The following is a 13376-nucleotide window of genomic DNA, read 5'->3' as shown; positions in this document are numbered from 1 at the left end:
TTGGTGCTTTTTGAACAGGAGGTTAGAAAAGCAATTTCTGTCTGACATATAGTCTTTAAAGTTAAATATGAAGGAAAAATTATTTTTTCTTTTTTAAATGCAGATTAAGCACACACATATGCACTGAGGTTGCATGAAATGTGCAGCACTGCACGCTTAACAGACTGATAAAAGTTTTTTTGTTTCTCCCTTCTACTCCTCACTTGGCTCAGGTCAGGGCATAAAGATTGTTCCACTGCACCCCCACACAATACAATCAATGTAGATCATATTCTGATTAAAGCAGATTGTTCCTATCTATGCTTTCCCTACAAGCAATTTCCCCAGCCTATCTGTCCCTCAGCAGCAGCAGTCAGGAACCTCTCCCTAGTATAGTATTAGCAGAGTGATGCAGGGCACTGTGTGACTCCAGCTTATATAGAGTCTTGGTCACATGCTGCACTGGCTCATCACAGCCATGCCATTACTAGACATGGCTGTGATTGCTTCTAGGGCACACTAGATATACGCTTGCTGATTGGCTGTTGAAAGTGCACCAAAACCGCGCCAAAACATTAAAATCACGTTACTGAACAGCGGACAGTACCCGAACATACAGTGAAATGTCCGGGTTCAGGTCCGGGTACCGAATACCCAAAAGTCTGGTACGAACACGAACAATACAGTCCGGGTTTGCTCAACCCTAGTTATCATCATGAATTTACATCACTGGACAGGGTTATCAACAATTGGCATCGCTGGGCGGCGTTATCAATAATTTACATGGCTGGATGGCGTTATCAATAATTTACATCGCTTTACGGAGTTATTAATAATTGGCATCACTGGACTGCGTTATCAATAATTTACATCGCTGGATGGCGTTATCAATCATTGGCATCACTGGATGGCGTTAACAGTAATTTACATTGCAGGATGGCGTTATCAACAATTTCTATCGTTGGACAGCATCATCAGCAATTTACATCACTGGAGGGCATTATCAATAATTTACATCGCTGGACAGCGTTATCAATAATTGGCATTGATGAATGGCATTATCAAAAATGTATATCGGTGGATGACGTCATCAACAAATTACATCAATGGATGGCGTTATTAATAATTTGTATCAATGGACGGTGTTTTCAATAATTTACATCGCTGGGCGGTGATATCAATAATTGGCATTGCTGGACGGCGTTATCAACCATTTACATTGCTGGACGGCATTATCAATAATTGGTATCGCTGGACGGCGTTATCAACAATTTACATCACTGGACGGCATTTTCAAAAATTTACATCGCTAGACAGTGTTATCGGTTTACACCGCTGGACGGCATTATTAGCAATTTACATCTTTTGACATCGTTATCAAACATTTACATTGCTGGACGGCGTTATCAGAAATTTACATCGCTAGACAACGTTATCGGTTTACATCGCCAGACGGCATTATCAGCAATTTACATCTTTGGACGCCGTTATCAAAAATTGACATCGCTGGATGGTGCTATCAATAATTGGCATTGCTGGACAGCGTTATCAGCATTGTACATCTCTAGACGGCATTTTCAATAAATTGCATTAATGGATGGCATTATCAAGTATTTACATTGCTGGAGGGAATTATCAATAATTTACATTGCTGGACGATGTTAACAACAATTGGCTTTGCTGGACAGCATTATCAACAATCTTGGGTTCCCAAGCTTCTTCCTGGCTGGCTTGGCATGGCAATCTTGGGACAGATCTATTTCCCAGGATTTCTCCAAATGCCAAGCCGACCTCTAGGCGAGGACCAACCACTTTTGCTGGATTGTCGCCATTCAAGTGACCAGAGCCTGTGAAGATGGAAGCCCTGTCAGTAGATATTTTAAGGTAAGCCTATCATAATGTGCTAGTATGCTTTTTGCCGCTTCTCTCCCTCCGTGTTCCATTATAGGGGGTTGATCAGAAAGGTTGCTGCGGATATACGAGGGAACTCTGAGTATGGGTCGGTGGATGGAATTACCCTGCCATCTTGTTGTAACCTGCAGTACTCTGTGCAATGGGTTAAAAAGAACCTGTTTAGACAGTCCTACAACTCACTTGTAAAGAGAAGGCTAGTTTTAGTTTTCTATGGGATTAGTAGAGAGGCCTGTTTACTATGACATTCATTGTAAATGCCTATCAAAATGCTTCCCTGCTGTCCTTGCTGAGTTCTTACCTGCTGTCCCGTCTGTGTGCTTCGGCTCGACTGTCAAAGGGGAAAGAAGGTATACCTCTTTTAACGGAGGACAGACAGAAGGACCTGTTCGCCCAAAGCACGTTTAACGGGGTGGACAAGTGCAGGCGTTGGATATGCTCAAGTTCCCAAGCTTCTTCCTGGCCGGTTTGGTATGGCAATCTTGGAACAGATCTAATTCCCAGAATCTCTCCAAATGCCAAGCCCAACTCCTGGAAGTGAGGATCAACCACTTTTTTTTTACAAGTATCTATATATATATATATATATATATATATATATAGTGTATATATAGTATGTTTTTTTTAATCCATATATATATATATAGTATGTTTTTTTTTTAATCCATATATATATATAGTATGTTTTTTAAATCCATATATATATGTTTTTTTAATCCCTATATATAGTATGTTTTTTAATCCATATATATATATATATATAGTATGTTTTTTTAATCCCTATATATATATATATATATATATATATATAGTATGTTTTTTTTAATCCATATATATATAGTATGTTTTTTTTTAATCCCTATATATATATATATATATATATAGTATGTTTTTTTAATCCCTGTATATAGTATGTTTTTTTAATCCATATATATAGTATTTTTTAATCCATATATATAGTATGTTTTTTTTTTAATCCATATATATAGTATGTTTTTTAATCCATATATATATATATATATATATATATATATATATATATATATATATATAGTATGTTTTTTTTTTAAATCCATATATATAGTATTTTTTTAATCCATATATATATATATATATATATATATATATATATATATATATATATATATATATATATATATATATATATATATATATAGTATGTTTGTTAGTTTTTTTACTCATTTGTATAGTATGTTTGTTTTTTAATCCATATATATAGTCGTTTTTTTAATCTATCTATCTATCTATCTATCTATCTATCTATAGTATGTTTTTTTAAGCCATATATGTTTTTTTAAGCCATATATATGTTTTTTAAGCCATATATAGAGTATGTTTTTTTAATCCATACATATATAGTATTGTTTTTTTAATCCATACATATATAGTATTGTTTTTTTAATCCACGTATGTATGTGTGTATGTATATATATATATATATATATATATATATATGTATGTTATTGCACGGCGCAATACTACAGTACGCAATGGGTGTATGTCACTGTAACATATGCGGACATGGCCGCAATCAACTTTTTTTGTCCCCTAAATCGTTTTTTTTTTATTGCAAGGCGCAATTCAACAGTATGCAATGGGTGTATCTCATTATAATGTATGAATGAAAAACTGAAAAATAATTTTTTTACCCTAAATACTGTAAAATAATTATTTTCCCCTCACATTGGTGCTTTTTGAACAGGAGGTTAGAAAAGCAATGTCTGTCTGACATAGTCTTTAAAGTTAAATATGAAGGAAGAATTATTTTTTCTTTTTTAAATGCAGATTAAGCACACACATATGCACTAAGGTTGCATGAAATGTGCAGCACCACACGCTTAACAGACTGATAAAAGTTTTTTTTGTTTCTCCCTTCTACTCCTCACTTGGCTCAGGTCAGGGCATAAAGATTGTTCTACTGCACCCCCACACAATACAATCAATGTAGATCGTATTCTGATTAAAGCAGATTGTTCCTATCTATGCTTTCCCTACAAGCAATTTCCCCAGCCTATCTGTCCCTCAGCAGCAGCAGTCAGGAACCTCTCCCTAGTATAGTATTAGCAGAGTGATGCAGGGCGCTGTGTGACTCCAGCTTATATAGAGTCTTGGTCACATGCTGCACTGGCCTATCACAGCCATGCCATTACTAGATATGGCTGTGATGGCTTCTAGGGCACACTAGATATACGCTTGCTGATTGGCTGTTGAAAGTGCACCAAAACCGCGCCAAAACATTAAAATCACGTTACCGAACAGCGGACAGTACCCGAACATACAGTGAAATGTCCGTGTTCAGGTCCGGGAACCGAATACCCAAAAGTCCGGTACGAACAACAACAATACAGTCCGGGTTCGCTTAACCCTAGTTATCATCATGAATTTACATCACTGGACAGGGTTATCAACAATTGGCATCGCTGGGCGGCGTTATCAATAATTTACATGGCTGGATGGCGTTATCAATCATTTACATCGCTTTACGGAGTTATCAATAATTTACATCGCTGGATGGCGTTATCAATAATTGGCATCACTGGATGGCGTTAACAGTAATTTACATTGCAGGTTGGCGTTATCAACAATTTATATCGTTGGACAGCGTCATCAGCAATTTACATCACTGGAGGGCGTTATCAATAATTTACATCGCTGGACTGCGTTATCAATAATTGGCATTGATGAATGGCATTATCAAAAATTTATATCGCTGGATGGCGTCATCAACAAATTACATCAATGGATGGCGTTATTAATAATTTGTATCAATGGACGGTGTTTTCAATAATTTACATCGCTGGGCGGTGTTATCAATAATTGGCATTGCTGGACGGCGTTATCAACAATTTACATTGCTGGACGGCATTATCAATAATTGGTATCGCTGGACGGCGTTATCAACAATTTACATCACTGGACGGCATTTTCAAAAATTTACATCGCTAGACAGCGTTATCGGTTTACATCGCCAGACGGCATTATCAGCAATTTACATCTTTGGACGCCGTTATCAAAAATTGACATCGCTGGATGGTGCTATAAATAATTGGCATTGCTGGACAGCGTTATCAGCATTGTACATCTCTAGACGGCATTTTCAATAAATTGCATTAATGGATGGCATTATCAAGTATTTACATTGCTGGAGGGAATTATCAATAATTTACATTGCTGGACGATGTTAACAACAATTGGCTTTGCTGGACAGCATTATCAACAATCTTGGGTTCCCAAGCTTCTTCCTGGCTGGCTTGGCATGGCAATCTTGGGACAGATCTATTTCCCAGGATTTCTCCAAATGCCAAGCCGACCTCTAGGCGAGGACCAACCACTTTTGCTGGATTGTCGCCATTCAAGTGACCAGAGCCTGTGAAGATGGAAGCCCTGTCAGTAGATATTTAAGGTAAGCCTATCATAATGTGCTAGTATGCTTTTTGCCGCTTCTCTCCCTCCGTGTTCCATTATAGGGGGTTGACCAGAAAGGTTGCTGCGGATATACGAGGGAACTCTGAGTATGGGTCGGTGGATGGAATTACCCTGCCATCTTGTTGTAACCTGCAGTACTCTGTGCAATGGGTTAAAAAGAACCTGTTTAGACAGTCCTACAACTCACTTGTAAAGAGAAGGCTAGTTTTAGTTTTCTATGGGATTAGTAGAGAGGCCTGTTTACTATGACATTCATTGTAAATGCCTATCAAAATGCTTCCCTGCTGTCCTTGCTGAGTTCTTACCTGCTGTCCCGTCTGTGTGCTTCGGCTCGACTGTCAAAGGGGAAAGAAGGTATACCTCTTTTAACGGAGGACAGACAGAAGGACCTGTTCGCCCAAAGCACGTTTAACGGGGTGGACAAGTGCAGGCGTTGGATATGCTCAAGTTCCCAAGCTTCTTCCTGGCCGGTTTGGTATGGCAATCTTGGAACAGATCTAATTCCCAGAATCTCTCCAAATGCCAAGCCCAACTCCTGGAAGTGAGGATCAACCACTTTTTTTTTTTACAAGTATCTATATATATATATATATATATATATATATATAGTGTATATATAGTATGTTTTTTTTTAAATCCATATATATATGTAGTATGTTTTTTAAATCCATATATATGTTTTTTTAATCCCTATATATAGTATGTTTTTTTAATCCATATATATATATAGTATGTTTTTTTAATCCATATATATAGTTTTTTTTAATCCATATATATATATAGTATGTTTTTTTTAATCCCTATATATATATATAGTATGTTTTTTAATCCCTGTATATAGTATGTTTTTTTAATCCATATATATAGTATTTTTTAATCCATATATATAGTATGTTTTTTTTTTAATTCATATATATAGTATGTTTTTTAATCCATATATATATAGTATGTTTTTTTTTTAAATCCATATATATAGTATTTTTTTAATCTATATATATATATATATATATATAGATGTATATATATATAGTATGTTTGTTAGTTTTTTTTACTCATTTGTATAGTATGTTTGTTTTTTAATCCATATATATATATATAGTAGGTTTTTTTTAATATATCTATATATATAGTATGTTTTTTAAGCCATATATATGTTTTTTAAGCCATATATATGTTTTTTAAGCCATATATAGAGTATGTTTTTTTAATCCATACATGTAGTATTGTTTTTTTAATCCATACATGTAGTATTGTTTTTTTAATCCATATAAATAGTATGTTTGTTTTTTTAATCCCTATATATATATATATATAGTATGTTTTTTTAATCCATATATATATATATAGTATGTTTTTTTTTAATCCTTATATATATATATATAGTATGTTTTTTTAATCCCTGTATATAGTATTTTTTTTTTTAATCCATATATATAGTATTTTTTTAATCTATATATATATATATATATATATATATATATATATATATATATATATATATATATATATATATATATATATATATATATATATATATATATGTGTATATATATATATATATATATATGTATATATATATATATATATATATATATATATATATATATGTGTATATATATATATATATATATGTATATATATATATATATATATATATATATATATATATATATATATATATGTGTATATATATATATATATATATATGTGTATATATATATATATATATATATATATGTATATATATATATATATATATATATATGTATATATATATATATATATATATATATATATATGTATATATATATATATATATATATGTATATATATATGTATATATATATATATGTATATATATATATATATATATATATATGTATATATATATGTATATATATATATATGTATATATATATATATATATGTATATATATATATATATATATGTATATATATATATATATATATATATATGTATATATATATATATATATATATGTATGTATATATATATATATATATATATGTATATATATATATATATATATATATATGTATATATATATATATATATATATATATGTATATATATATATATATGTATATATATATATATGTATATATATATATATATGTATGTATGTATGTATGTATATGTATATATATATATATATATGTATATGTATGTATATATATATATATATATGTATATATATGTATGTATATATATATATATGTATATATATATATATATGTGTATAGTATGTTTGTTAGTTTTTTTTTTTTTTTCTTTTTTTTTTTCAACTATTTTATTTATGCGAGATCACACTTACAGGTTATTTACAAATCAATACATCATTTTTCTTGCATATCCATCACTTTAATGTGATATATCAACAAAACCGAAACAAAACAAAACCCAAAAAGAAAAAAAAAAAAGGAAAAGGGGGGAAGGGGAGGCCACCTTGGATTCACCCAGAATAGTACTACTCAAACCTAGGGACTAATTCCCTGACCTTCTAACTCAGTAATGGCTGTTAAACTCTCGGAGCATAGTAAATTCTTCCCCCGTTCTGTTAAGACAAACCTGTTCCATGCGCCCCATGTTTTATTATAAAATTGCTTTTTAAATTGTGCAGAGAGACGCAAGTCTTCCATTTTATTAATATCTTCAATTTTTCGGGCACAATCACTGATCGTTGGAGGAAGAGGTGTTTTCCAACGTAAGGGTATACAAGATTTAGCTGCGTTCAAAATATGGAACAGGATGGATTTCCTGTAACTCTCAAAGGGCAGGGTGGAAACATGCAGTAAAAAAAAAGCCGCATTATTCGGGATCTCCCTCTCAGAGAATTCTTGGGCTAACGCATACACCTCTCCCCAGAAATGAGCCAGGCGAGGGCATTCCCAAAAAATATGTAAGATGGTCCCCGGTTCCTCCTGGCATCGCCAGCACTGATCTGAGAGACTTGCAGAAAACTTATTCAATAAAAAAGGCACCCGGTACCATCTCGTAAGTAATTTATAATTCATTTCCTTCACTTTGGTACAAACGGGGGTTTCCAATGCCAATGTAATGATATCCCTTTCTTGTTTCACCGTGAACCTACAGTTAAGATCTCTTTCCCATTTATCCAGGCAGGGTAATCGTTTGCCCTCTGGAGGCAACGCCAATAAATGGTAAACTTTAGATAATAAATTCGGTAATACGTCATTACCCACACAGTATTTTTCAAACGACGTTAGGTCCCTAGTCAATGACTTAGGAGCAGGAAGAGTTTGTAAAAAGTGATGCAGCTGGATGGCGTTCCAAAATGGTAGACGATAGGGGCCGGATGGGTCGGTAAGGCCTACGATAGTAGGCCAGTTATTGTCCCAAATGAAAGTTGAGGCCTGTCCAAAACCCTTTTTCTTCAAGTCTCGTAAAGGTTGAACTGTAATCCCCGGGGCAAAGGCTGGGTTACCCAGTACTGGAATCAGTGGAGAATCAACTGAAGTTAGCACTGATCGTTTTATTAGTGATCTCGCGACCTTTAAAGTTGAACCGATTATAGGGTGTTGCACAATATCTTGGGGTAGATATTTATAACACCATATAGCCCCTCCTAAGTCTGCCTCTGATTGTAGTTGTTCAATCTGTGCCCATTGTTTAAAGCTGGAATGTCGTCTCCAGTCAATAATTCTTTCTAAGTGCGATGCCTGATAATATTTATAAACATCTGGGAGAGCTAAACCACCTTTTGACTTAGGCCAAGAAAGCTGGGCACGGGAGATACGAGGTTTTTTTTTGGCCCAAATGAAGCGAGTAAATAGCGAGTGGACTTTTTTAAAAAAAGAGGGGGGGGGTGGCAATCGGTAGTGTCTGGAATAAATAGAGCAACTTGGGGAGTATGCACATCTTTAAAAGATTGCATCTCCCGAACCATGAATGTAACCCTGTTTGCCAACCTTCCAAGAGTCCGCTTATACTGGTTAGTTGAGCGGGGAAATTGACCTTATAAGTTGCGACTAAGTCCGAAGGGATGTTTACGCCCAGGTACTGAAGAGCTATATCAGTCCATCTAAACGATGTAGTGGATTTAAGATGGAAGAGTGCACTAGACGTTATACCAATACCCATGGCTTCCGATTTGTTATAGTTTATTTTCAGATTAGATAATCTTCCGTAAATATCGAATTCACGTAAGAGATTTGGTATGGAAGTCATTGGTTTTGTTAGTGAGAATAATAGGTCATCGGCATATGCCGAGACCTTGTGCTCCGTCTTCTCTACCGAAATCCCTGAGATATCGGAATTTAAACGTACCCTACGTATAAAGGGTTCTAAGGTCAAAACAAAAAGTAAGGGGGATAACGGGCAACCCTGACGCGTGCCATTAACTATATGGAATGAGTCGGAGAGAAGCCCGTTAGCCTTTACTTGCGCTGAAGGGTCAGAGTAGACTTGGGAGATCCAGGATATCATATTTGCCCCCAAGCCAATCTGTCGTAAGACTGCAAACATGAACCGCCAGTTGACCCGGTCGAAAGCTTTTTCAGCATCGGTGCTCAAAAAAAATGCTAGGTGTATTAGATTTCGCAGCTATATGAACAAGATTTAGTACTTTAATAGTATTATCTCTTGCCTCCCTCTTTGGGATAAATCCCACTTGGTCCAAATGGATCAATGATTCCAGATGGGGCGAGAGTCGTAGTGCCAGGAGTTTCGTGAAAATTTTCAAATCAGAATTTAAAAGGGATATTGGGCGATAGCTGCCGCATACTGATAACTCCTTCCCTTCTTTTGGGATAAGGGATACATGAGCCCTCAGGGTGTCAGGGTGAAGAGAAGCACTCAGTCCTAAGTCATTGAATAGGGAAACCATATGAGGGCCAAGTATCGGAAAAAATTTACAATAATAAGATACTGAAAAACCGTCAGGCCCAGGAGCCGAATCCAGCTTCATGGAGTTTAGTGCACACCTTAGTTCCTCTAGAGATATTTTCCTCTCAAGTTCTTGTTGAACTTCTGGCGAGAGAGCTGGGAGCTCAGCTGACGTAATATATTTGTCCATTTGGGATAACGGTACCTTACTATCTGGTAAATCATATAAAGATGCAAAAAAATCGCGAAAGGTCTGAGTTATCTGTTGTGGCAGGGACATTTTCTGTCCTGATGGGGTAAGAATATGCGGGATATACACTACCCGCCTCTGTTCCCGTACTGAGTGTGCCAATAGTTTTCCACATTTATCTCCTGAGATGTAGGTATGCTGACGGCACTTCTGCAGGTCTGCCTTCACTTTAAAATATAGAAGATCGGTAACTTGTTTGCGTAGTGAAAATAATTCCTGTTCTACCTCTAAACTTTGACGTTTTTTATGTATTGATTCTAAATCATGTATCCTAATAAAGAGAGAGTTCAGGATTTCATTTCTCGTTTTCTTAATATGGGCGCCGTTCTTAATTAAGATCCCCCTGATTACTGCTTTGTGTGCTTCCCACACCACGCCTTTATCGCAGTCCGACGATTTGTTAGTAGAAAAATAGAAATCAAGTTCTTTAAATACCTCCTCAACTACTGACTGATTTTGTAAAAGGCTCTCATTAAGTTTCCAGAATCGCATACCTGTCGAAGCCACCTCCGACAGGGCGTAATTTAATGATATCGCTGCATGGTCTGAGTACGTGATAGACTCTATACTGGTCTTTTTAACTGCATGTAGATCTCGGTGTGGAATTAAAAAAAAATCTATCCTAGAATAGGATCTATGTGGGTGTGAGAAAAAAGTATAATCCCTTTCTCCAGAATGTTGCATACGCCATATATCTACAAGTTGGTTATTGTGTATCGTCTGCAAGATCCGCTTATGTATGCCAGGAGAGACCGAGGAGCGCCCTGTTGAGGTATCAACTGCGGGAATCAGTGATATATTGAAATCACCCCCGACGATCAGTCGCCCTTCTGAGAATTTTGCTAGTTTAGAAAGAGTACGTATGATAAAATGATCTTGATTATCATTAGGTGCATAAAGCGTCGCCAGGGTGACCACAACATCTCCCACCCTGCCCTTGAGGAACAAGAAACGACCCTGGTCATCCTTGTAAGTCTGAGTTAGTGACCATGGTACCCTACCCGAAATTAGTATTGATACGCCCCTAGATTTTGCCGTCGCGCTGGTCGAATTGTAAGTCAGTGGGTAGTGCCGATTTCTCAAGGCCGGTAGTCTATCCTCCCTAAAATGGGTCTCCTGGATAAAAGCTATATCCACTTTACTATGTCTAAGGTCATTGAGTAACAACTTTCGCTTTTGTGGGATATTAAGTCCCTTTGCATTTAATGAGAAAATCCTGAGTGAATCCATCTGACCGAAAGAAAAAAGAAAAAAAAAAAAAAAAAACCTAAGTACGCAGAAAACCTGTGCAATGCGCATTAAGGTGAATCTCACCTAAAAAAAAATGCGCGGGCCTAAAAGGGGCGGTAAGGAGGAAAAAGAGCAAGTAAATTTAGAATCCCATTCTCAATCGACCGGACCAGCTAATTTTCCAAGTATGTTCATATACAAAATATCTACGTATACAGTATGGCACATAAAAAAAAACAAAAAAAAAACATGTTTCACAGCACTTTCCAAAAATGTGAGAGAACAAAAAAAAGGCAAATAGCGACAGAGAAACACATCACCGTGAAAAAAAAAAAATCACACAATTTCAAAATCACCATTCTTGCATGGGCAGTTTGGATGTACCAATCCCGTAGAGGAAGAGGGCAAGAAAAGGAAGGAGAGAAGAAAAAAAAAAAAAAAAGCCCACAGGAGGGGGCGGGGGAACAGAAACAGGGGCAGGTATCTATAAACTCCGTTGCACCCTTAATGTAGCCCCCATATAGCCACTGGAGGTATTCAACTACGTTTTAGGGGTAGAGATAGATCCGCCCTGCCCAGTACCTAGTTTAATGTATTCCCTTGCAAACATTGTAACCCCGCCTCTCAACGCTTCCTTTCCCCTTTGTCCCTCCTCTCCCCCCCCCCCCTTTCTGCCCGTCCTTCCCTTCTTTAAATAAATTACCTTAAATGGCAATGGATAGAAGAGAGAGGAAAGAGGAAAAAGTTAGTTAGTGTTAGTTTTTTTTACTCATTTGTATAGTATGTTTTTTTTTTAATCCATATATATATATATATATATATAGTAGGTTTTATTTAATCTATATATATATATATATATATATATATATATATAGTGTATCTATAGTATGTTTTTTTTTAATCCATATATATATATAGTATGTTTTTTTAATCCATATATATAGTATGTTTTTTAAATCCATATATATGTTTTTTAATCCCTATATATAGTATATTTTTTTTAATCCATATATATATATATATATATAGTATGTTTTTTTAATCCCTATATATATAGTATGTTTTTTTTAATCCATATATATAGTATGCTTTTTTTAAATCCCTATATATATATAGTGTGTTTTTTAATCCCTGTATATAGTATGTTTTTTTAATCCATATATATAGTATTTTTTTAATCCAGATATATAGCATGTTTTTTTTTAATCCATATATATAGTATGTTTTTTTAATCCATATATATATATATATATATATATATATATATATATATATATATATATATATATATATATATATATATATAGTATGTTTTTTTTTAAATCCATATATATAGTATTTTTTTAATCCATATATATATATATATATATATATATATATATATATATATATATATATATAGTATGTTTGTTAGGTTTTTTTTACTCATTTGTATAGTATGTTTGTTTTTTTATCCATATATGTGTATAGGGATGTAACGATATCAAAATCTCACGGTACGATACAATTTCGATATTGACCTCACGGTACGATATTTATTGCGATATTGTGGAAAAGCTAAAAGCTGAATGTAAAAAACATTTTCTAGGCTAATGGGAAAGGGATTATGAAACAAACAGCATGGGTGGCTGGGCACTGCCACTGTGGATAAGTACCAAAGGAAAATAAATGTTTAAAAAATGTTTGGTTGGT

This window comes from Pelophylax lessonae, assembly GCF_965119305.1.
Source record: "Pelophylax lessonae genome assembly, chromosome: 3".
NCBI lineage: Eukaryota > Metazoa > Chordata > Amphibia > Anura > Ranidae > Pelophylax > Pelophylax lessonae.
This window is presented reverse-complemented; position numbering follows the sequence as displayed.